The 26986-nt window shown below is 35.2% G+C and overlaps 1 protein-coding gene across 5 annotated transcripts in view; it reads left to right on the forward strand.

Annotated features, from left to right (window-relative positions):
- Ser-4 (serotonin receptor 4) overlaps positions 1–26986 on the forward strand; it is a 69012-nt gene that overhangs the window by 19606 nt on the left and 22420 nt on the right. Inside the window, exon 1 of one of the 5 annotated variants that reach the window (XM_028308430.1) lies at positions 24054–24472. The exons of 1 other annotated variant lie outside the window; for it this stretch is intronic. The gene's annotated coding sequence lies outside the window, so the exon portion shown is untranslated. Of the gene's footprint in view, positions 1–24053; positions 24473–26986 lie in introns of those variants that run through there. 3 more of the 5 variants (XM_028308431.1, XM_028308434.1, XM_028308435.1) reach the window with 3 other exon arrangements.

Raw genomic sequence — 26986 nt, forward strand, 5'->3', positions numbered from 1 at the left:
TGAAAAAATCAATTCACTTTGATTTTTTCAGCATTCTTCATTATAGATTTTTTTTTAATTATAGAGTCATCGATGCCCTCCGAAATTCCGAATTAGTCTGCAGAAAAATAAGTACGCATCACTTTTCAAGTAGGTATGTACACTACACACACCAACAACTTCTTACTATCGATCAATACAGCAGTGACTTCGCAAACGGTGATATTAGAGTCGTTTCACGTACCTAATCGTTATCAAATGCCCACCTATTTATGTGAGCAAACTTTCTGCCGTCTCCAATTCTGTAGTACAATCGATAGGACTCGAATATCGTAAGCGATCGATTATCCTAATGTACTCGACAGGGGCTGGCTCGGTAGAATTTTGTTCACTTCCGAAATTGTTTGCGACAATAATATTGATAGCCATGACGTCAACTTTTTAAACGATTGGCGGTTGACCACCGCAAATTGTGGTGCGGTTATTTTTGAGTAAAAACCTACCGCAGTTTTGCGCTTATCTAGGTACCTACTTTCCTTTCTTGAGTAGAGTTTAATCTCCCTTAGTTATGTATTTGATCGTGCAAGCCTGCTTCAATACAGATTAGTCTTTACATTAATCATCATTATCAGCACGATCCTTTCTAATTTGCCAAAGGCAAATGAAGGATTTGGCCTTCACTCCAGACGGGTTGGGGAAGACTGTGTTCGTAAGGGGGCGTCCATAAATTACGTGAGACTTTTAGGGGGGGGAGGGGGTCAACGAAAACCTCACTAAATCTCACGTGGGGGAGAGGGGGGGTTTCGGAAAATATCACGTAATATTTCCTACAAGAAATAGAGTAAAATTGCCAGAAAACTGGGTTATTGAAGTAAAAAAAATGATTTTTTTTTTATGATGATAATGACAATTTATTCTAAACCGTCTAATCAAATTAAACTAAAAATGCCTCCATCAGCATTTGTGAACACTAAAGATGCAGAATAAATGTCGAAATTAAGAAAATTCGAAATTTAAAAAAAAACGTCACCGGCATCGCTATTGCGTAAAAAATTGGCCAAGTGCGTATCGTGCCACGCGCATTGTAGGGTTCCGTAAGCAATTGCTTGTCTTACTAAACGACTGGAAGCTACGGAACCCTGCACTGCGCGTGGCACGACACTGGGTTACTGATTTTTTCATATAAATCTAATAGACTCGAAGCATAGACATGGCAAAATAGGCATTTTATTAAATATCACGTGAGATTAGGGGGGTGGGGGAGGGGGTCAGGCAAAATCTCACCAAATCNCCCTGCACTGCGCGTGGCACGACACTGGGTTACTGATTTTTTCATATAAATCTAATAGACTCGAAGCATAGACATGGCAAAATAGGCATTTTATTAAATATCACGTGAGATTAGGGGGGTGGGGGAGGGGGTCAGGCAAAATCTCACCAAATCTCACCAAGGGGGGCGGGGGGGTTGAAAAATAGCCAAAATTGTCTCACGTAATTTATGGACGCCCCCTAATTTATCTAGTAACCCTAGCCGTCTCTTGAATTCTCTCTTTCATGAAGTCATTGTAATTGAGATTTAAAGGTTCCCTGGGTGTCGGTATTCTTTATGTACCTACCTAGGTTCCGAATAAGCAACAGGGAGTACTAGCCTACTCTGCCAAAGTCAACCCACAACAATTTCAAAGTGCTACTACCCACCCAGACCACGGGGACACCAAAAGTCTGTTGGCCACAACCTCTAACCATGTTACAGACTTGAAAACTCCGCTTTGTTCCAATGTTGACGAATGAAACCTAACAGTATTGTTTCCAAACTTTGTCATTTTCCATTTTACTTCATTGGTGTTCTTATAAAAGAAATTAATAAATCAAAGTTTTACCGACGTGACGGCTGAATTGGCTTTTTGTTGGCAAAATGTTCGTCAATATACCAAAGTTATTCGAAAATTTGGCCGCAATATTATAAATGAACATTTAAATTGATTGGAAGCACTTCGAGGTCAATAAAATATTCAGAGTGTACCTATTTTGTACTTGCATCGAATAAATACTTTTCTTTCTTTCTTTCTTTCTATTGTTTTAATTAAACAAACATAAGATTCTTGGCCATACTCGTATTATAAGTAAAGCTGCAACCAAACCAACGAGTGTTGCATTTAATAAGTAGTTTTATTTTAAGTCGTCTGATGATGTGTTTAAAAGTTTTCTTTTTATACACATTTTTTATTATTCCGCTTTTTTGCGATAAAAATCTACAGATAATGAATACCCCAGATTTATTGTTAAGCAATGAAGTGCTTAAGAAACAAAGACAAACGTTTGTTTAATTGGCAAAGTAGTTAAGCATTGGGACATTTAAACTCAATCAAATTAGGGTCTAAGCTATTGTCTTGGGGCCTAATCAAAAGCCTATTGAGGTATAAGTTGCGAGTAGATATTGGCTACTGTAGATTTTGCTGGTTATTGTGTGGGTATAATTTCAAAAAAGCACAACCCTTAAGTACTTTTTTTAAATAAGTCATAATTTGGGTAAAAGGAAACTTGCGACAAAAGAAGAAGGATTTTTTCAAATAAAAAAAAGAAACAACTAAGTTAAGAAAGACAAGAGGCATCGTTGACAATCCATTGTAAGACGTATCTATCTAAAAATAAACTTTAGCAGTTACCATGGGATTATTAAAAAACAGGATTACTAATGTTTGGCCAAAAAACGTTTCCCAAATTATCACATCGCAAACAACGTTTCGCAAATTTTCATTTGGCAAATTCTCATTTGGCAAAACAACTTATTGCAAACTTTTAATTCGCAAATGTCGTTTTTGGCAAATTATTGTTTAGCAAATTATTGTTTGGCAAAGTATGTTTTGCCAAATGTTTCATTTGGCAAAAATGTTCCACGATAAACTATTTACAAAATAATTTGATTGGTGCATAGAATGGAATATAAATTAGCTTGTGGTTATTATTTTGTTTAGTGGGTAGTTAATATAAAATTTGTTCTAAATAAATAAAAACGCTTCGCTCGCCTTCGCGCATTAAGGGTCACTGTTCTAACCTAACCTAACCTACTATTTTCTGCAATACCTACTTTTTGCAACAATACTATTTTTTGCAATCTCTTTGTTATACATAAAATTCTTGTGAAAACCATGATTATGTGCCTTATGCTTTGATTTGTGGGTAACGGTGGGTAAGTATGTGAAGTGTCAATTTGACCAAACAAATTATTTGGGTTATAATATTTGGCAAAATAAAACATTTGCTATTTAAACATTTGCCAAGTAAAATTTTGCCAAATGATAATTTGACCAAATGAATTAGTTGCGAAAAGTACAGTTGCTAAAAGTTCATTTGGGAAATGAAACTTTGGCGATAAGTTGTTTGCGAAGTGAAATTTGGCGAAAAGTAATTTGGCCAAACGGAAGGATACCTAAAAAACATGTTAGGATTCACAAAACCTCTCTTTAGCATCGGCTTAGCATTATCGCATTATCGGCATTAGCTTACCTTTCGTATGAGGACTGCTAAAAAATTGCGAATAATATTTTCATTTAGTTTTTAGCGTTGAAAGCAGTCGCCGTTCCTCGTCGGAAACAGTGGAGTACATTATGTAACTTATCTGGGCAAAGTTTGTATTTCCCCAACAGTGGGCGCTAAACAAAGCCGGCGGGAAGGAGCGCACCGGAAACGTGCCGATTTCCGCAGCCGCGACACCGGACGCACTCGCGTCGTCTTTCCGCTATACAGCCTCCTCTAATGGCTCTAATTCGCGTTATCCTTGGTTGTAGGAAATCAACCGTATCTAATTTGTTTTGATTTAATGGATTGCGAGGTGACTATTGAGACATGCGTGATATTTGCTGAAAAAATCCCATTTAAATAGGTAGATATTTACTTACTGATTTTTTAAGTTAAAATGTTATAAGCTCTCGCGTCGCAGAAATGTAGAAGCGTCTTCTAATGGCCCTGATTCCCTTTAACTTGTTTATTCAATCAAGTGTAATACGTTTTGATTTTAATAATAAAATAAATAGAAATTTCCCAGTCAAGTCAGTAGATTTTCACAAGTAAAAGACTAAATGTTTTAACTGATAGTTTTTCTAAAAACTTAAATAAAGCTGCACTACATCGTGTTGCGGGTGCTTGTGACTTGCTAACGCCTTTTCCTTATTTGCCAAACTATCCATTCCTCTCACTCAAAGTGAGATGTCGGTATGAGTGACAGGGATAAATAGACCCGAAAATGCGAAAATCACGTTCGAGATTAGCCCTACTGATATGATTAAGCACTTATTATGTGCTCCATCATAAAACGAAACTTTCAAATATTCAATCGTGTTTATAGTAACTAAGTAATTAGAAAAAGCGAGGAAAATTTTACTGTTTATTCCCAAACAACGAAAAGAATATCCCGAAGTGCTTGTAAAGTCTGTGTTTTGTCTTGTCAAAGTTTTGTACTCTTATTTTGGTGGATAAAACAGATTCGGTCGTATCGGGAAACATGGCAACAAAAGTGGGACACCTAACAAACACTGGGCGAGATCAAATTCTTTTCTCCCTGCGAAAGTAACGCTTACATCTTGCATTACCCTCCCGATTCTTCTATCAATAGGACATTTTGCTCCCTCCGAGGGCATACCTAGCACGTGTAGAACAGTAACTACAGGTAAGTAACTTTTAATATTCACCCAATGCAATAGTTCGACTTTTAATAGATATTTTAAACAAAGGGGATCGCCTAGACGCCATTATCCGTCTATCAGTTGCTGTATTTCAGGAACCGTAATTTAACCTTTGTCATTCTATTGCTGATGTACAGTCACGGAATGAAAAGGTTCGTCAGTTTTCAAATTGATTCCTTCAACGAATCGCGAGCACATATTACCTTTTGAAATTATGTTACAGAATAATCTCGAGTTAGAGAAAATAATCTTTAACTGTTCGTCAGTAAAGTTCAAAATTATTCAGAACAAAGTTGTTTGACGATTTATCTTCTCAAGAAGATTATTATGATTGATAAACTAAAATCTTCTTGTTGGTTCAACCTGCCATTATTATTTCTTTTAAATAAAAAAAAACTATTGTCAATTGGTCAATGTCATCATTGCATTGCACTGATGGGATAGAAAAATAAACAAGCAAAACCTTATTCGTTAGCAATAACGTCATAATAATATTTATTTAAATGTTAGCAGCACTGTTTCTTGCACTGTTATGTTGGCAGGTTTGACTCTTACAGTACCTAGTGCAAGCGAAAACCGACACTAAGGTGACGAACCTTTTCATTCCGCGACTGTACATCAAAATTGGAGTCCCCATATAAGAAAACTTTAATGAGAATAAGTACCTACTTATATACGAAACTCAAAGACTTTGTGATTACAAAAAGATTTACCACTGAACTCTCGAGATGAAATTCAGATTGATATAAAGTCTACTAAATTAATTTTAGTAATCAATTAGAATTGTACGTAACGTAACTATATATGTATGTATTAATTTGGTCATATTCCCATTTATCATCGTGCAGTAATACTTTTTTTGCGAAACGCCAAACAGAACATGATGAATTGTAGACTTGACAAATGTTGTCGAGAGACACTTTACCAGATGAGCCGCCCTATATTTTCGGGCTGTGTAATAAACTGAACATAGCGCCTATATACCTACTCAATATAAGCAATCTACACGGCTGATTACCTCCCAACGATATTACAAGGAAATCTCTCTTTATTATTTGTACTCCGAATAGGCTTTATAATAGGTTGTTTGCTTTAGCTGATTCCAAGTTATGTAAACGCTTAAAACTTTTAATATTAGTCAAACATTTTGCGCACTTAACTAAACTTTTAGCCATATTCCTTGTATTTTCATATTCAGATTTTTTGAAACGAAAAACAAAAAGTTCTTATTCTTTATTCATGGGTGTTTTCGAAAGATAATTTGCAACTAAGATTCCTTCTTGCATTTAATAGTGTCTGCGGTATATTTAGATCTATTTGAAGTGTGCTTGACAGTCGTCGACAAAATTACATAAAATGTTGTTGTTCTAAGCATGATATCAAATAACAATCACAGCTGTAAACACTATAAATGTACCTATCTATATGGTCACTTACTACTTTGATCCTGGATGTCAGAGTCCGACTAATCTAATTCCAGGGGGGGCGTAATTGAAGCTACATAAGATGGATGTTTATTGTGAACTCGCTATAATTGCTTGTTTGTCTCGTATTTGTCGTTTAGCCCCTAAATAGTGATGGCCACGCTATGGAACAGAACAATAAACTTGTGACTTCAGTTATAAATAGAAAACTAGTATCTACAACTCCAGAACAGACATTAAGTCAAGCACTCTTCAGAAAGAAGTCTACGGACGATATGCATTTCATTGCCAAACTTCTGTATTTTATCATCATACTTACTGTGCCGACTACTCCTCGTATGTGAGATTTTACGACAAAATGAGCGAGAAATACAGACAACGAAAGCACGCTTACAGGACTGTAGACGTTTCTGTTAAAGATTTCCTGCGTTCTGTGTTACGTGGAATAAATAGGCTGTATTAACTTCACCTAAGCTTTAATTTCAACGTGTTGTAACGCCAAATAACGAGTAATTGTTATTTTCAAAGTCCGAGCGTTCAATTAATCTATGATTTGAGGCCACGATTCAAGGCAGGGCAACCTTGAGTTCCAGTAACTACTTACCTACACTAATAAGAATAAGAAGAAGTAGGTATAGGATGTGTACTCGTTGTAATAAGCCACATTTTATAAGTTAGGTACAATTCTAATCCCTACGTTTGAATATTTATGCGTTAAGTTGTAGGCCGCTATGTTCAAAAGTGACCAAAATACTACGTGATATTTTGAATATATTTTCACTCGATACCAAGGTGCTGTGCCCTCTTCACTGGCGGAACGGACGCAGGCTGCGATAGCACGACGGCTATTCAGACCGAATGCATAAACATGTCAATGCCCAAACGCGCTCACAGCATCCAATTTGGCTATCTCTTGTTTTATTATCACTTGTAATAGAAAATTGTTTACTCAATATATATTTATAATAGCCACGATAGCCGAACGGTGAAGGGGTCGAAGTGGCCGACTCGAGATCCGAGGAACGCGGGTTCGAATCCCACCGCCGCTCGACTATTGTAGTGAGCCCACTCGTAACACAAGCTTATTTAGCTTACCACGAGGGGCTAACGGGACTATTAGTAATTTGTGCAACACAAATTGCTAATATCTTTTTTTTTTCTCAAAAAAAAATCAAACATTTTTTCTTTGATTTTTTTTAATGTGTTTGTTAGTTGCTAATGTGTTCTTAATATTTTCATGTCATTGTTGAATTAATTTCGTTATACATAATATTAACTTTTTTGGCTGCAATTTACAAATATAAGAGTAAGACCGTTGAAAAAAATACATTCTTAACATTACGTAATTTTGTAATTGAAACAACAAAACTTACTTAAACTATTTACTTAGATAGCATTTATGTTATAATTTATGACGATCTGTGACAAACTAAATTTCACGTGTTTGTGAAGCTGCGGGCAAAAGCTAGTCTTTAATAATAAGTTAGATCTCTTTTGTCGGGCTTAGGTATTTAAGTTGGAAGGAAATGAATAATGATCCACATTACTTGATAGTGTCGTGACGTCAAAGTTGAAAAACATATCTCAAGTTAATTGGTACATGCTCACTTTTAATTAAATATTTTAATTAAGTATTACTATCGTGATGTTAATTGTGGAAGGTATTGCAGACTAGATAATTTCATAGATACCTACCTAAATAAGTGTGGTTTTTGTATTAGTACTTTCTTTGAAATACTCTTTTTGGTCTGAAGGTTCACTGGTAGAGAATGTCACACGGTATTAAGTTCGCCTTTGTACATACATACATACATACAACATGTGACAAATTCAGGCTGTTCGGAACTTACCAAATTCAAAATTACATTGAAAAATTGGTTGCAAGATCTCACATTTCACGAAACAGAGAATAATAGTAAAGTCGCTATAATTAATACTCGAAACGCATGAAAATTTAAAGTTAATAATTAGGTAGCACAATTTAAACATTCCTGTTTATAAAGATTATACCAAAATCATATATTCGTCGAACTATGTCGAATTAATGGCGACAATTGATTTATCATTTTCACTTGTAAAAATAGTACTTAATTTCAACTTCTATTTCATGTGATTTTATCAAGTCAGTATGTTAATTGTTCTAAATACATTTTTTATTCCTTCCATTAAAGTCTTTGTAAGTATTTGTTATTCTAAACCAAAACAATAGCAATAAATTACAGCAGTCGGACGAAGTCTTGGTCGTAAATCATTAATTCTTATCTCTCCAGTTGGGAATTTTTAATTTGTTGACTTTGCCGCTTGGACCAATGATGTCTGTGGACTAATGCTTAGACCAATATGAAATGGAGTTTAACTGCCCGCATGCTATTTGAAAAGCTCACATATATTGTAGTAATATTGGAAAGTTCGATGAAAGGTAAAGGCAGTCTAGGATGATGCAAGAGTGCACGGCCGACCTATTTGTAAAATGGGTTTTAAATAAAGGCATTTGACGGTCATAGGGTGTGACCTACTTGAAAATATTATTATAAAATCTTGATCCGTATTAGTAAGAGTTCGCTCCTTTGTCAGCTCGAATTTCGGTATGTATCGAGCGTCTGGCGATAAAATAAATTCTCCAGGGTTTCGTATAAACCTCCACCAAAATTCATCAAAACTCATTAACAAAGACTGACATTATAGAGAAGGTATTAGACAAACTGACTATCACGTTACTAATACAAATAACAACTTGGTTTATTTAAACTGTACATGTACTGAGCCACAAATGAGCAAATATTGACGAGTTGCACACCGGTGGGACAGAGGAACAAAGCAGTGAGGCATGTGAGGCACAATCAATAGCCATGCGTGACCTATCTCATGCGGGTCTAGCCTGGCCACGGTACTCCTTATTATAGTACTCTACATAATGCGTAGGTACTTGTCCTCTATCTGCAACCAATACCTACCTACGTAATCTGTTTACGAGGACCTACTGTTTTTTTGTGGCGTGCGTGATTTATTGTAAACTTATCTACTAACGTAATTAAACCCTAGAAGGTATAAATTGGCCACAAAGGAATTAAAACAGTGTCGGGTCCAATAGAATCTTATTTTTTAGTAACGTAATTTTTATGTCTACCATTTTTAAAACTACAGAATGTCAGAATGGGCAGATTTCGTATGTTTTTATGTTTCTTAATAGATAATTCTGGCGCAGTCGGGTAAAAATGTTATTTTTGGACAAAACAAATGGCTTCGCCAGTGGCATTACAGGTAATGGGGACACGGCTTAAGTTATGTGTTATAGTTAGTCACGTCACATTTATTTGGGACATTTTTGTTTATTACAGAAGACACTTAAGCCTGACTGCTTTATTTCCTTTCCGCACATATTTTGTGAACTTCATTTCATTAATGTCTCAGATTTCATCTTACTTTATTTTCTCGTAAGAAAATTATGGGTCAATGGACCGATGTATTTCGGGATGTAGGATATCTTATTAGGAGTTGTGTGAACTCCGTTATGAGGAAAATATTTGGGGATAAAACAACCTATTTTTCTGAATGATTGCGCCATTAACATGACATTTAAAACATGTAACCTTCCCAAGAGACATGTTTTGAAGCATTTTTAGTCTGGATACGAATACGAATGTTGAATGATTTGTGAATTAGCACAATTCATTATTAATATTATTATAAATATTAGACTAATTACTGTACTAACTAGCTGAATGAATGCGGAGGAGAGCACATCAACCTAACCATTAAGTACCTACGCCTCAAACACCGGTACAATCATAGGAGTTATCTGCTGACATTCTGTACCCATCAAAAACAATACTTGTCAAAAAAACCAAGTCTCGCAACTCAGTTGTTCTACGGTAAAAAGTTGTGAGATCCATGTAATACCAAGTCCAGGCCAGGAAATCTTTAACGTTTTACATAAATTATTGACTTGGCCATCGCACTAAATAATTTAATTTACACGTGTTTTCATGCGATGGCCAAGTCAATATATTTATGTAAAACGTTAAAGATTTCCTGGCCTGGACTTGGTATTACATGGATCTCACAACTTTTTACCGTAGAACAACTGAGTTGCGAGACTTGGTTTTTTTGACAAGTATTGTTTTTGATGGGATCTCATTTCTTTTTGTATTTTGTAGACAGCAGTTATGTATCTAGAAAACTGGACCGAAATTGAAAAATTTTACTCGACTTGGCGGTTGCACTACCGTGCCCCCAAATATTTTAGTTTTTCCTTGATTCATACACCAAATACTACTTATATTCCAAATTTGAAGCTTCTAGGTCTGCTAGAAGTGCCTTAGAATTTTGATGATCGGTGAGTCAGTCAGTGAGTCAGTCAGTGAGTCAGTCAGTGAGTGACAAAATTAAGTAACTTTGACCCGTTATAATTCTTAAACTACTGGTTCAAATTGAATGAAATTTTAAATATACCGTGTCTTTACAATGCCTGCATAGCTAATGAAAATTCAGCCTTCTAGTTTTATCCACAACGAAGTTACAGGCGGTCGAAAATGGCCTGAATTGCTTCGAGAAAAGGATGGTACGGCCGTGCCGCTTTTTTGCTCGACTTGGTGGGGGCACTGCCGTGCCCCCAGATCTCTACGTATTTCATTTCCTTTTACTAAAGAGACGATAATGTTTTTCTGCAACGGGTCAAGCGTTCTAACGAACTCCTACAAAAGTAGGTATAAGCTCAGGTATAGCGCTGTAATCCTTATAAAAAGTACACTTTATACTGGAATAAATTTGCCTCTTTTGCTATAATATTATACGGTATTGTGCACACAACAACCATGTATTAGGACCGTAAGCCCCGGACCCTTATGAAACGTCGGGTCAGTAAATAAACAAAGGCAAAAATGTGGCAATACTTTATTCGTGGAAATTCGCTCGGATTTCTCGGCCGAGTACAGCTGTCACTGAAGAAAAAAATGGTCCTCGAAGCTTTAAGTGTTTTTAATATGTATACAATTTCGAAGACTTACTAGCGATGTAGAAGGCGCAATATTGGGTGGTGAACCCGTCGTGCGACACTTGGGGCGTTTAAACACACTTAACCTAAAATGCGGGATCGATACAACCTAGCACACGTAGTAATGAACTCGGATAGAAATGTATGCAGATTTGTTTAATTGTGCGAGTGACATATTACGATCAATTCAATGAATGCTATCAGCATGTAATAATGTAATGTATTTTTGTAAATTGTTCAACGCAATATGTATTTTGCTGTGAAAAAAAAATTTGAATTTGAATTAAGTCCAAAGTGGCATTAAAGACTAAATAAATGAACAAAAAATAAAATTTCATCTTAGCGTCAACAAAAAAAAATAGAAGGGTTACTGACGACAAATTGTGACAGTAAATAAAATACTTATTCATCTTTTTTGTCGCAGAATCAATGATAAGTAGAGCAAACATAGAGACCACGTCCGGGCAAAGTTGTGGATGGACCGACATCCTCAACACTACAGCTGACATTGGCTGAAATTATTGTAGCAATAGTTTAAGCAGGTAATTATAATATTTTTAATATTTAATACTCTTCTAATTCCACTAACAAAAAATAAATTTATGCTAATACATTCAGCTGTAATGAATGACATATCACTACGCACTAAACACGCCACGATACAATGTTGTGAAATTATGAGTGACACTCCTACGGTTTATATCGTGTCACGAAAATAATATTATTGCCGGAGAATGGACAGTAAAAGTAAGTAATTTTGTATGAATAATGACTTAATTATACAGTGAAATAATCTGGTTCTATATTTCTGCTGAAATAATAACTTTAAACATGCAAAAAGCATGCAATACTTATGAAAAATAAATTTGGTTTTCCACTTGATTACATACCATTAGTGTAGGAGGTTGCTTACCGTAAGCCTTATCTTACTTATCCTTCAAAAGACAGTTTTTTCTTTTTTATCAGATTGAATGAAGATTATTATGTCTTATTCAAACTTGGCAACATATAAAAACAGAGTAATATTAGTTTCACTTGCGAAATGTATCTATGTCGAGAAAGTCCTAAACCTTAACCTTCGAACCAAAAAGGCCTTACCTAATGCTTAGTTATTAAATAGTTGTATTTTCCTGTGTAAGAAATAACGCAAATGATTTATAAATATTCATTGAATACGAAACCATTATTTATGTCACCGAAATAAGGAGCAGTGTGAAATCTGAGACATTTCGCACCATTACTTTCTACTCCTTTGTCCGGTAAAGGTTGGCGATTTTTTCTCACCCTTTATTTCCAAGCGGAAATATGTTCTCTTTTCCTTGAAATATGAAAGAAATAACTACCAATGAAATACTAAGCTTTACAAAATGCGATCTGTAATACCTATTTCAGTATTTGAAGAAACATTAAAAGAATTTCAACGCACAAAAACGGTTACCAATTAACAGCAAAGTCAACCCAGTTAGTCGTTCGAATTTCGAAATCTTTTGATTAAAAAAAAAAAGAAAGAGTTGTTCCGTAGAAACGTAATTAAATAGCAGAACGATCGGCAGCGATGTGATGCTCCGGCGATCGCCAACAAAACGGTTTCCGATATCTGCGCTAATTGCCGAGGGACGCTTTGACACTATCTCCGTGCTGCGCCTCATTGTTACTGATATCGGGATTTTCAATTCCGATCGCACTACGTTTTTAGGGCGTTACTTACCTATCGTTTTAAATGTCGTAAACGAAGACTCTGTTAAACGATAATAATGACTTACGTAAACATTTTAATTGGACCTAGGCTTTGAAATCAAATAACAGTTAGGTAAAAATTTGAAACCAAATAAAGTTTAAAGTAAATATTAAAAAATCAGGTTTAAGCTAACGAATTAATCGAATGTAAAGTGGTTTCTAGTTGTCGGTTCCAATATTTTTATTTTCATAATATCCTTATATTTAATTATAAAACCGATTCTATAATAAGTTCATCAAGTTTCCCGGCCGCCGCTGACAGTTTGACGATTTGACACCGACCCCGGGCAGCTCGTTTAGCTCGCCTCGTCGGTAGGTACTCATTAAATCAGTAACGCAAAACCCATGTAAATTAAATTACACGACATTTGCGAGACATGGCAGCGCGCTTCGTTAATTTAGAACAATAAATTGCTATCACATTCCAACCGCATAAACTCTACGTTTTACAGCTTCAAAAGTAATATCATGAAATACACTTTGGTAACGAACATAAATATTTGATCATAGACCCGATGCGCTGTCGCCTCTAAACATTTTTAGTAAATTCAGAAGTTTTGCCCCAGATGTGCAAGAAGGTTGCATTACGATGCAATACGCTATAATAGCGAAACTGGGGTAACTGAATAAGGTGTACCAGCTGGCTTTACTCGTAACAAGGTGACAAGAATGTTGACTGCCGTGACACAGGATACAATACTCATTTGATAGTGCCTACATACGTCACGAAATTGTATTTTAAACTTCGTTTAAGTAACGTATAAAAGACAATCTTTCACGTTGTGGTAAACAAAAAAACATCCACGTATTTTTCTGTTTACGTTTACCCTTCTTACAAGACACTTGTCGGAAAATATACCCAACCTACTTATTCAACCCGTAGCTTGAAAATATTCCGGGGAACGCTCCCTCATTTCGCGCGTAGCTTTTAAGGATGTAAGGAGGAGGAATGAGATGAGATTTCACAAACTCAACCGCAGACACGAAAAACTGGCATGAAAGGACAGTTTTTACGATCCCTTCATGTTACTTTCAACCAACACAAAGTAAAAAAGGTTCTATTATATCGGAGGAGACACTTTCGTTTATTTCTCTAATTTTATACCGAAGCGCTTGAATAAAAAGAGCCGTGTTGAAAGCTCACATCGGACAAAACTGCGGGCGTTCGTAATGTAGGTATACGTTAGACCTACATAGTGTCGTTTTCAATATTTCGGTAAATAAACTGTATCCGCTAACAATATTTCACGATATTGGCACGATCTATCTGCCGAATCCCCGGGACTCAAATGGAGGTCAGTTGAAGGATTTTACGTTGAGCCGTTTCAACCTGCGAGGAAGTTTGCGAAGACTGCTTAAACCATGTTCCGGAGGGACATTTGCAGTGAATTCCATGCTCCAGATTCTGAGTGAAGGCTGAATGGAGCTCTAATTATTGTGGCAAACCGTCTGTTCGCTTGTCAGTTAGATGCGTCTAGATAGTTTCTATTAGAATTTCTTACAACGCAAATCAGAGGAAAACCTAAATGATTTCTTGGGGAAACTCTTTAAATATTCACAATCAAGATTGAAACATACGTTTCAAAGGTATGTTATAAGCACTTATTTGTGAATTTGCTTACTTAAAGTTACTATTATTGATACTGCGGTCGATTTTACACAATATTAAGTATGCAAATAATTAATATTAATTTATCTCAAAAGACTATACAGTTGGTTACAATTATTCCCTGGTATTTCAGTTCTATTGATATTAAGTATTATTGGATTTACTTGTAATTTGCACACCTATCTATTTGTATTAAGCATTTGAATAGTGAGTAAATTACACACAATTGCTCGCAGTTCAATTTGGAATTTTAACAGCATTTATGGTTAATGTTTTCATTGCAGGTTCCACCTAGTGGAAACAGAATAAACAAGTTACTTGTGTTTTGCTACAGATGAACTACCAGTTGTTTAGTTAGACTTGTTTTATAATGTAACCAGTTTAGTCTAGTAACATTAATATATCAAGAGTGAATGTCTATAACTTACTTCCGAGCTTGTTCAATCTTTGAAATCTAATAAAGTGTAAGCGCCAAAGGTCATTTACCAAACTTGAATTATTTTCCTCGAGCGCAAAAAAATGGGGGTCCCGGCTTGTTGACTATCCCAATCACATGCCCCCGTATTCCGAAAGAGGATATTTTCCACCCTGAAATATAATTTTCGCAAACGAGTTTTCACGTATGAGATTCGTCGTTTAAGAATATTTATCGTAAACACCCATATTTTATAGAAACGTTGGCAGTGGATGATACAATTGCATTTCGCCTTGAAATTACGTGAGAAGTTTTGCACATGTTACGCAATTTGTGATAATTATTAGATTTTCATACAACGATCCAGAGAGAGCTGTTGATAAACATTACAGTAACCCGCATGTTTACCTTTTCGTCACAGTTTATAGAGTGTTTTACTACGTGAAAATGCTTTGAAGAAATTATTAGGATGATGAAGAACATGATAATCCATTTCAGTTAAAGTTTTCACATAACTTTGATAGAATTTAAAAAAGTGCAAAACCTCTACAATAGCGTTACCGGTCTTTGTTTGCCAAGATCCACACAGCTATAGCGTACTTTAATTTATCGCGAAATGAATAGCTCGTACAATGCATGTATTGATGTGTGAATATTTTCAAATAAAATAAACACGGACTGCTGTGCTCGCAATCATTGAGGGTTTTGTTTAAAATTATAAACACTCGAGTGCGGTGCCGAAATCCGATCAAAGCCGCCACGTACCATTAAAATAAACCATCATTTGTACGCTACTGCCCGTAAACAGAATAACATAGTTAATGTAGTATATGATTCAAATGAAACCACGCTTTGGTAGCTTAAGGTGGGTTTCCACACAAACAAATTCAAATTATCTATTTTATTGCATGTCATGCAGGCAAGGGTTGACAGAACATAATATTTGTACAAGCAAAGGCGATTGAAGAGAAGAAGAGAAAATGTTTTAGAAGCAAGCGACCAATGGAATTCGTAATTTACACTCGTCTCTTGATATGTTGGAAATTTTAGGTGAAGAAACGCGGTGTGAAATAACCATTTTTTGATGTACCCAATCAATCAGTGTGGTGTAAAATGGTTAGATTCAAACGTTTAATGTTATTCATATTTTATAAATAACATTGATGTTGTGCAGACATTTGCAAAAGAAGGAATTAATATATAGGTACTTAAGTACATATAAATGTATTTTACTTTACTTTGTCTTTACCGCAATATAAATAAGTATGTGTTTGCGCCAGCTCATCACTCCCGCTTTAATTCTATTGACATCTAAGTCTGTTCAAACAAGATAACCGAAGAGCTTTTGCTTTATTTCGAGTTTCTAAATGAAGGAGTAGACAGCGCCCTCCAAGGTTGCCCTACAGACTTTTCATTACACAAGTATTGGGAAAACTCAAAAAGGTAAATTATAGTTACCTTCTTCCAGTTGCTGTTTAATATGCTTTAGAGCTTAACTGCATTGTTTTTATTGGTATCCTTCCGTTTGGCCAAATTACTTTTCGCCAAATTTCACTTCGCAAACAACTTATCGCCAAAGTTTCATTTCCCAAATAAACTTTTAGCAACTGTACTTTTCGCAACTAATTCATTTGGTCAAATTAACATTTGGCCAAATTTTACTTGGCAAATGTTTATATAGCAAATGTTTTATTTTGCCAAATATTATATCCCAAATAATTTGTTTGGTCAAATTGTACTTACGAGTACCCACCGTTACCCACAAATCAAAGCATAAGGCACATGGTCATGGTTTTCACAATAATTTTATGTAAAACAGAGAGATTGCAGAAAATAGTATGGTTGCAAAAAGTAGGTATTGTAGAAAATAGTAGGTTAGGTTAGGTTAGAACAGTGACCCTTAATGCGCGAAGGCGAGCGAAGCGTGCCGCGGCAGCGGCCGCCGAGCGCTAGAATCATCTCTATTGTTAATGAATCATTTGGAAATTTCGATAAAAAGAATGAAATGTGAAAATTTATTTAGAAAAAAAATTATATTAACTACCCACTAAACAAAATAATAACCACAAGCTAATTTGTATTCCATTCTACGCACCAATCAAATTGTTTTGTAAATAGTTTATCGTGAAGTATTTTTGCCAAATGAAACATTTGGCAAAACATACTTTGCCAAACAATAATTTGCTAAACAATAATATGCCAAAAACGACATTTGCGAATTAAAAGTTTGCAATAAGTTGTTTTGCCAAATGAAAATTTGCGAAACGTTGTTTGCGATGTGATAATTTGGGAAACGTTTTTTGGCCACACATTAGTAATCCGTTTTTATTATATTGTGTCTAACAATTTAAAAGCAAAAATACATTCTAATTATGGATAGGTACACCTGCTTGTATTATTTATTGTAGAGAGTACCTATGGAGGAGCGTAGGTATCAGTTAACTCTAAAGCTAAGATTAAAACATACAATTTTATGTGAGACTCTAGATAGTGAAGAGATGAAATGCATAGAGACTATGACGCCGCGAGAACAAATTAAGTAAAAAAATTACCCTTATGTTACGATTTTTTTTATTAATTAGCAACTGCATTGAATGTGAGCTTTGTGGTTACTGTTATACCTATAAAAGTGTGCTTTATAAGTATTCATAAAAATGAAATCGGAAATATTTCGAAATATTAGATGGCACATTGGCAGCCCTATATCTACCGAGAGAGCTGCCTGTCGTACTAAGTAAACATCAGTCATATACGAGCGAAGTAATAATTATATATATTCGTTTCGCTCTTTATTACCCGGAGCTCCTCCAAGCATCTTTTGTGCCTGACACAATATATCATTTTTGATTAAATAAAGCCCTTAATATGGCACATGTACTGTACCAAGCGCGAAATTGTCGTCAAACAGTCTATTCAACTTATGCAGATGGCAAAAGTTTTGCCTGCGTGACATTTTGTTTGTCACAGAAAAGCCGACTTACTTGGCACTTATCGTTGTAATTCAGCCAACTTTTTCATCATTTATACAAATTATAGCCCCTGTATTATTCCGATGTATTAAACATTAATAATAAGTTTCATCAAGATCTATCCATTAGTTTTTGCGTGAAACAGTATCAAACATCCATCCATCTTCACAAACCATCACACTTATACATTTATGTATTACAGTTAATATTTTTACTAACAGAAGTATGAAATTAAGTAAGACAGTAACATGGAATAAGCCTCGTGAGGCGAAAGCCCGTGATATAATTGAACGACACAGCGTCCACTATAACGTTGATGAAAATACGTTCACTTAGAGCACATAAACTGCTCTTAAAATCTCTATTATTTTCTGAGTAAGTAAATTAAATCTCACTCTTGTATTTTTTTGCTTGAACTATTTATTTCTTATGATCAAGTTACTTGGCGAATACTATTTCGTGTTATTTTTATATCAACTTAAATAATTTTTAAACTTAAGCTTTGTTAATTGAAATTTTATTACAATAAAAATGAAGGAAAGGGACGTTTATTTTTATACTTATCAACATAAACTTGAAGTTTTATATTAATGTTGTTGTTATGACTAGATGACGTGATATATTCGATATTGCACAATGTTTATTAAATACCTTTCTTAGTTTATCCCCAAATAAGTTGCAGTGTTCTAAATGCAGCAGCACGGCTCTAGAATATTTCATATGAAAATTGCTGAGAGCGTTCAAGATGCGATTTATTGGTCACCCCTCTGCTACAAATAACCTGCACCTAGTTAAATGCCTGATACGTTTACGTGCATCGTGAAAATATGTTAGGTAGTTTGTTGTAGAAGCGCTTCAAGCTTAGCACGTTGCGGTAAACACTGTAGCATCTTATACTTACGAGGGGCGGCTGAAAAGTTTTGAGCCTAGGGTATTAAAAATGCCGATAGAAAAGTATAAAAAATATATTTTTCTATTTAATCTCCCTCTACTACAACGCACTTCTTACATTTGTGTAAAAGAACTTTTAACCCACTGTTTGCAATCTTTGCCTTCGAAATGAGCCTTTAACGCCGCCTTCAATCTTTGTCACTCAAAAATCTTCGTTGCTGGAGGTAATTTTTCCAATTTGAGAATTAGAAAAAAATGCTAAGGATCCGGACTAAACTGTGTGGTAGGCGATTAATTTCTTGAAATCCAGTTTTACCCGGGGCAAGCCTTGCAACATGCGCGGTGTTCACGGGCGAATTGTCTGGCAATAACAGATTTCCTTTCGCCAGTTTGCCTCTTATTATTTCGACAATCACTTGACGCACTCTTATCAACAGTACAGCAAAATAATCCCCGTTTATTGTAGTTTTTTTTAAGTAGGTAGTCAATGAATAAAATTCCTCCACAATCCCAAAAATAGTGGTTATGAGCTTGGGTGTCGATCGCTCCGCTTTGAATTTCCGCGGCGGCGTTTTCCCTTTTCAATCCATTGCATTGACTCTTGTTTTGACTCTGAATCGTACTGCCGGATTTATTATTTATCAATAGTGACAATGTGAGAAATAAATTTGCTAGAATTATGGCCAAAGATGTCCTAAAACTCCTGCGAAGTTGTGACTCGATGCTGTTTGTCGAGTGGCGTGAGCATTTTTGACACCCATCGCGCACACTCTTTTTTCATGTGCAAATGAGTATGAAAAATATCGCCGATACGTTCCTTGCTAATGCCTATGGCTTCAGCTATCTGTCACGGCTTAATTTGCGGATCTCTAGAGCAAGATTCCTTAACTTTTCATTAAAAGTTAAGGAATCTTGCTCTAGAGATCTAACGAATAAAATAATGATTTTATTCGTTAATGGCGAAATCTGGCCGCCCTGACTTGCGGTCATCTTTTAGCGATTCCCTGCCATGCTTGAATTATCGGATCCAATCTTTCATGGTGGCAAATGAAGGCCCAGACTCCCCATAAACTGTCGACATCTCTCCAAATATTACCGTCAGCGTTTTTTTCTTCTTTGTGAGGCATTTTATGACAACTGTGTACTTCAATTTCATACAATATTGCGCGGATGACTGAGACATGATGATGTTTACGGATTAATTACTAAAAACGTGATGACGCTAATGAAATGAAACTTTGTACATATACTAAGGAGGTTATTGGCAAATTAATGAAATTTAGTGCGAATCAATAATAACACTTGAAGATACTTAGGCTCAAAACTTTTCAGCCGCCCCTCGTACATGTAGGTAGGTAGGGTAGTTATGATAGTTGAGCCTTTAAATAAATAAATTAAGTGCTTTTTATAAGGCTGAGTTGCACCACCTTATTTACCGCAACAGTAATAATATCCGGTGCTTTTTGTATGGAGTTGGACAGATTTTTGGCATTTTTCAAAGTTAAAGTAAGATGACACTGTCTGAATGTGATTTTATTATGAATTCAGTTGCTATGCTCTGCTATACTGCCTTCATTTTAGGTAGAAAGAAAACTATGGAGCCAATTATTTCACATGGTATGCTACGAGTATGAACCGATCCATAAACACTGTACTTAAAGGTTCGGCCAAACCAACGCGTGCAGCGTGCGCGCGCGTTGGCGATCGATGTCGTGTCGTGAATAATTTGTAGCGATGAGTGTCTGTTCACACCAACGCGTGCTGTCATTGGTCGCGGCGATCTATGCCCGCGCAGTGATCGCCATCGCCATCGAGAGCTGCACGCGTTGGTTTGGCCGAGCTTATCGCGTGAAAGCTATTTGTTTAGTTACGTCAGACGTATTTACAGGCATTTCACACGCTGCTACAGTTTCAGTTAGTATCAGTTCAATGCAAATTAACACTCGCACACCATAAACTAAACACTTATCGCTAATAAATGCGCTACATCATCAGCTAAAAGTATATTAAATTGTATCAGTTAATTTATGTAGGTGTGTTTTTACATGCAGTCGGTAGCTCGTCAGAATAGTTATTATGTGTATATGTTACGGTTAATGTGATAAATTGAAAATTATTAATAATAACCGGTTATTATGAATAATTACCGACAGTCGCGGTAAAAGTGATAAATTAATCACATTTAACAGTGATTATTTAATAATTCAACCTTAGTACTAACAAATTTCATAAAAGAGAACAACATTTTGTGTACATGCTCCTGTACAGCCAAACTTTTGAACGTTTTGATATCATATATTAATATAATTTGGCATAATAAGTTTGGAATGTTTTTTGCATAATATTACTTTTCCATGATGTCTATAACATAATGTTTTGATTTAAAGTGAAAAATAGGTTAAGGTGCGGCGGGGGGGGCCCTTGGGCCCCCCTCAGCCGCCCCTTTTGTTTTATACACACATAAATGACCCCCTATTAATCACATTTACCAAATCATGCGGTAATTATTCATAATAACCGGCGATTATTCATAATTTTCACATTTATCACTTTGACCGTAACATATATACACATCTGTTGCAAATAGCACCGCTAAACATTTGCTACTTTAATGCTAATCTATACTATATATAATATTATAAAGCTGAAGAGTTTGTTTGTTTGTTTGTTTGTTTGTTTGTTTGTTTGTTTGTTTGGTTGAACGCGCTAATCTCAGGAACTACTGGACCGATTTGAAAAATTCTTTTTGTGTTGGATAGCCCGTTAGTTCCTGAAGGCTTTAGGCTATTTATTATCACGCTAAGACTAATAGGAGCGGAGCACCAATCAATAATATTTCAAATCGGTGAATTTTTTCCTTTTGAGAGCTGACGCTGCGTAAACGGTTAAAGTTTCGCAAAAATCATGTATGACAGGATTGTTCCCCTTTAAAAGTTCTTTAAAAAAGTCCGCGGTAGCATATGTCTATCTTTTAAGGTTGGCTCATAGTAACCATTTTTATGCAAAAAAAATGTTCTTTGTATGACGTAAGCATCTGATAAGAAAGGATTTTCCAAAATTCTACCCCTAAGGAGGTAAAAAGGAGGGGCAAAGTTTGTATGAAATAACGAGATTCCTTCGTCCAATCTACTTAAAATTTTGCATAAGCATTCTATAACAGAATTAATGGAAGACGTGTTTCGTATTTTAGTGAAATGCACCCCCTAACTATGTTAAAAAGGGGTAGAAAGTTATTTTAGTGGTGATTTGCTTCAAAGTTGATATTAATTACTCATTAGTGCATTTTTTTACAATCATGACGTCATGTTAACGACTACCATACTCTAGGGGCCTCCACTTAACCTCGGAGTGGGTGCCCGCTGCGTGCGCTCGCCCAACAATGCATAGTAATGCATGAAAGTCATGCCGCGGGCACCTGCTTGCGCTGTATACATAAACTCATTTTCGCGCGAGAGTTTTGGCGGAGGCCCTTGAGGTAGTGGGAGTAGTCTTGAGGAAAAGCTCCTTCTCCCACGGCCAGTGGCATGCTGGAAGCTTGGTGATTGTAGCACCCGTAGGAAAATATAAAAAAAAGTTTACCAATAATACTGCGGTAGGTGTAGTTTTCGATTTCGTTCACCGGATCAAAGGCCGAGCTGCATATTCATAAAATATAAGAAAAAAATATTTTCATGTTTATTTAACCTGATTTTTATATTTTAAAAGTATTCAAACATTTAGATAATAACGTTAAAACATTTAAAAATAATCGTATGAGAACGTTTTCGACTTCTCCACGGACGAAGTCGCGGGCAAAAGCTATTTGTAAAATAATTAGACTAAATTAATAAAATTGCCTACCCAAAGTCATTATTCCACGCGGACGAAGTCGCGGGCACAGCTAGTTTAAATTAATATGCCGTCGAGGCGTCCGTTAAACTTTAAAATAGTGTGAGTAGTTGTTTGTAACTAAGTACAACATTTTAACCCCGTTCTCATTACAAGGGTGTTTGTAAAATGTTTACTAACAATACATATTGTTCTTTAAAGCCATTTAAAGCTCAGTTGAAATCTATGCAAAAGTGGCCTTATTGATACGTGTAATATTTGAATATATTCAACAACAAACAAAATAATATTATCGTGTTCGTCTTAAGCCCCATCTCCATCTGTTGAGTCAGAACACTGTTTCGTTTCATGCCAGACACTTCTCACAAATTAGTTAGTTCTGCTTATTATATGAATGAAAATGAACCGATCTATTTGCAAACCTTCAATTTTTAATGCTTGATAATACTTTGTTTAGCTGGTTATAATAACAGAGAGACAAAACGAATTTCATTTATTGCACTGCGGGGGACATTTTAGTAACCTATATTTTTATAAATAATCAAGAAAGACAAAATTATGTAATTGCTAGCGTGGCTATCCGACTAGACTAGATTAATAAATGAAATGAGAATTCTAGTATAACTCTACCATTTTGAATTCTGCTCGCTCTGAGTGATGACCGCTGAAATCTAATTCAAAAGATACCATATAGTACCTTTATCTTATCTAATATAGCAGGGGGGTTAATGTCAGTAAAAATATATTGGGGCCCATGACTTGTTAATCCATAATAATGCATCGGATTTTGTAGCACATCGTGACAATATTGATATAATACCACATAATACACATCAAATGACAAATCTACTTCCGAGTTATCGATACAATGTGCAACGAGTAGAAACAACATTGTTCATGACATTGTAGGTGGGACAAGGTGAAGTCTAAGGTTATGTCGGGACTCCATAATTGGAGTAATGTTGTGTATTCGATTTATATTTATAGGTCAACCTGACCATTGATATCGCGAGTATCGCGACCGAGACGTTGGCCTAGTTCAACAATAACATACTGGCAACAGTTTATGTAGAGTTAAGTAAAAAAATATATATTTACTACACTTTATTTTGTTTAATTATTGTAATGTTATTATAATACAGAATAACAGACAAATCCATTGAACAATGTGGCATCGGTATGTGTATTATAGCATTTTTTTTATGTAAAGGTGATCGATTGCGGATAAACGTTTTTCAGATTTGTAAAAAAATAGGAAGATTAAAGAATACTCTGTATTCCTCACAATATTTAGAGTAGATTAGTATATTACCTTTCCTAAGCTGACTTACAAATTCTTATGAAATTTTCATTGAAAAACCTAACTGAGGTTTCCAAAACATTTTCTCTTACTTTCTTAGTTTTTTCTAATATATTGGTGTGATCTGTTTGATATCTCATGGGCTATACCATTGACTTCCAACAGTATGAAATATCACGCAATCTGCGATTGTTAACGAAGTAAAGTCGTGTCGCCGGTCATTGTAAACGAAACTGCCTTCCGATTTAACATTGCGCGTGTAATTATGATTTAAAAAATCTTATCAGCAATAAACGTAACCATTAATGTATTATGATAACATTCTGACGACCAAACATCACGTTGTAAAACAGTGTATTTGATTCTGTGATAGTGTGCTACAAAAGTGAAAATGTGATAAATTTTAATGTAGAGTTTTATAACGTTTATTTTTATTGACGAACTAAAGTCGCAATAATGTGGTGTTAATGCCAAAATGCCTCTTGAAATTGTGTTAACCAATGAGTGTGAAACTTATGTGAACATAATGACATAAAAAATATGGATTTATTTATTACCGTGAGTTGGTTCTACCATTCCATTTCAGTACTTCCCGATGGTCTAAAATCTCTAAACTGCTTTTAAATAGCCCTACAGCTATAAAGTGTATGCGTACTTATTTAAAGTTCTATAGATATTTAATTTTAAGAAAAAATTGCAATGTGAACTTCATGCCCTAAATGACCTAGACACGCTAATTTTATAAACCCACTTCGCAAAACACTTTTAATTAATATGCAAAATACTATTTATGCAAAAGACTTTAGGTATATCATTGACAGTCTGATGGAATAGAGACCATTTAAATATCATTATTATTGCTACCAAAATACTAATTATGTCATTATATAAATCGCTTTTAATTAATTACTAAATGGGATTACTTTATACAATGGCGTGAAATTTTTTTGCTGAAATCAATTTCTATCGGTTGACGGCGATAACATTAAATTGCGTATTTCAAGCCAGCTTTTAATGAAAGTCGCAATTTGATTAAATTCGTTAATCATCTGCGGGGCTTCAATGTTATCCGAAGTTTTGAATATACTGAACCGCAAAGAAAAAGGGCCGGTTAGAAAATCTTCATTACGTATTTTTAAAAATACCTGAACTTTATGAAAAAAGACTAAATTAATTCAAGCTTTTAGTTTTTAATAAATAAAAATGCGTAGTTTTTCCAGTAAGTATATTTTGTTTTACAAAGCTAGGAAGAAGATTGTCTAACCGACCCTTTTTCTTTGCGGTCCAGTGACAGATAGGTAGAGTCGAAAGTATGTACATTCGGAGTAGCTCAACTGATTAGTAAAATTATGAAATTAAAATGGATTATAATATAAGGCCAGACTGTGATTTAACGAATTTGATATTATGCCTACAACACGTATCGACCGTTGCTTATGTATGCGTCCTTGTCTGATATTCATGAGCCAAGTCAATCTATCAAATTGCAATCGGTGCGCGGTTATCGATATAGTTCGGCCATTCTCACGNGTTTTTTACTATTACTACGCTGAATATTGTGTGCGGAATGCGGATTGGTTTGTCGTACAGGGGTACTACACGGTAAAATAAATCTCGGAGGCGAAAACAGGATAATTAAAAGTTATACAAGACAATGGCAGTTAATGGGTTAAGTTTTAATTACAATAATATTATAAATCTTAACGCAAATGGAATGCAGCCTGGCACGGCGCGCAAACATTAGGCAGGTAAAATCGAGTTATGATTCATCTAGTAAGCGAGTGCTGTTGATCGCCTGTGGCGAATTGAAAAAATGCGTTCCGCTGATAATATGCAAATGAGTTCGCTCTGTGAATCATTCTTACAATGTTTGTTTACTATTTAAAAGTTATCGAGAAACTGGTAGTACTATTGGCGCGTAACAAACCGGTTTATTATTTATGTGAGTTTAAGTTGCGAGTTACGAGTAAATAACAATGCGATTTGCGTCAATAGTTATTTAACGAGATTAAATAGAACACTTTAACTATTTAAATTATACAGGGTTACTATCTAATGATGATTAATACTTATAGGTTATTGATATGTGATATTTAGCGAGATTAAATTCAGGAACTGAATGATCTAGATTATACAGGGTTGCTATGTAATGTTAATTAATACTTATAGGTTATTGATATATGTTATTTGACGAGATTAAATTCAAGAACTGAATGATCTAGATTAAACAGGGTTACTACGTAATGTTAATTAATACTTATATATTATTGCCCTGTTTTTAAATACTTAAAAAGTTATTTGAACGAGAACTGACTGGACAATTATTACTATGCTTTTAAAACTTAATCTTGCAGGACCAGAGTAAACCACTTTTATGCAGTAAGTATTTATTAAATATGATTACAAACTTTCAATCGATGCGCATCGAGTCAGGCGTAACGGCAGAAATGGCGGACGGTGACTACGCCGTCCGTCAATACAACAACTTATAAATTTAACAACGTGAATTATTTAACTAAATCTACATTTATATAATTTTAAATTAATATTATAAATAATATAACAGTAATAGTATGTCATTTGCTTTCATTCGGCCTTTCTGACAATGCACGCATCCTTGCGTGTTTAGATGTATTAAGTATACATTAACATAATAATAAATTAAAAATAAAACATCAAAAAGTACATAAATACTCTTAAACTTTAAAAAAATCCAAACGATAATCTAACCAAAAATAAAAATAAATACAATAAAAAAAAAATAGCACGAACTTGTGCACACTGATTACTTCATTAACTGCTATTTACTATACTTACACAATTTTTAATATTTATGTCAATTTTTAATTTAATCAATTGATCACTTTAAACTTAAGATAGGTAGGTATAATGCAGACTAACAACGCTAATAAAGGCCAGCAATTAATTACGCAATGCAAACATGGGTTTGGTACACAAACGCTAACACCTCAGAGGGCTACTAACAGCACCACACAAGGTTATGAACAACGCCACAATGGACTGGTATCGCCACCCAAGGCTGGTATCGCCACACGGGGCTGGTATCGCCACGGGGCTAGTATCGCCACAGAGGGCTGGTATCGCCACAGAGGGCTGGTATCGCCACACAGGGCTGGTATCGCCACAGAGGGCTGGTAT

This window comes from Ostrinia furnacalis, unplaced genomic scaffold, assembly GCF_004193835.3.
Source record: "Ostrinia furnacalis isolate ACB-3 unplaced genomic scaffold, ASM419383v2 OfSCF2419, whole genome shotgun sequence".
Lineage (NCBI taxonomy): Eukaryota > Metazoa > Arthropoda > Insecta > Lepidoptera > Crambidae > Ostrinia > Ostrinia furnacalis.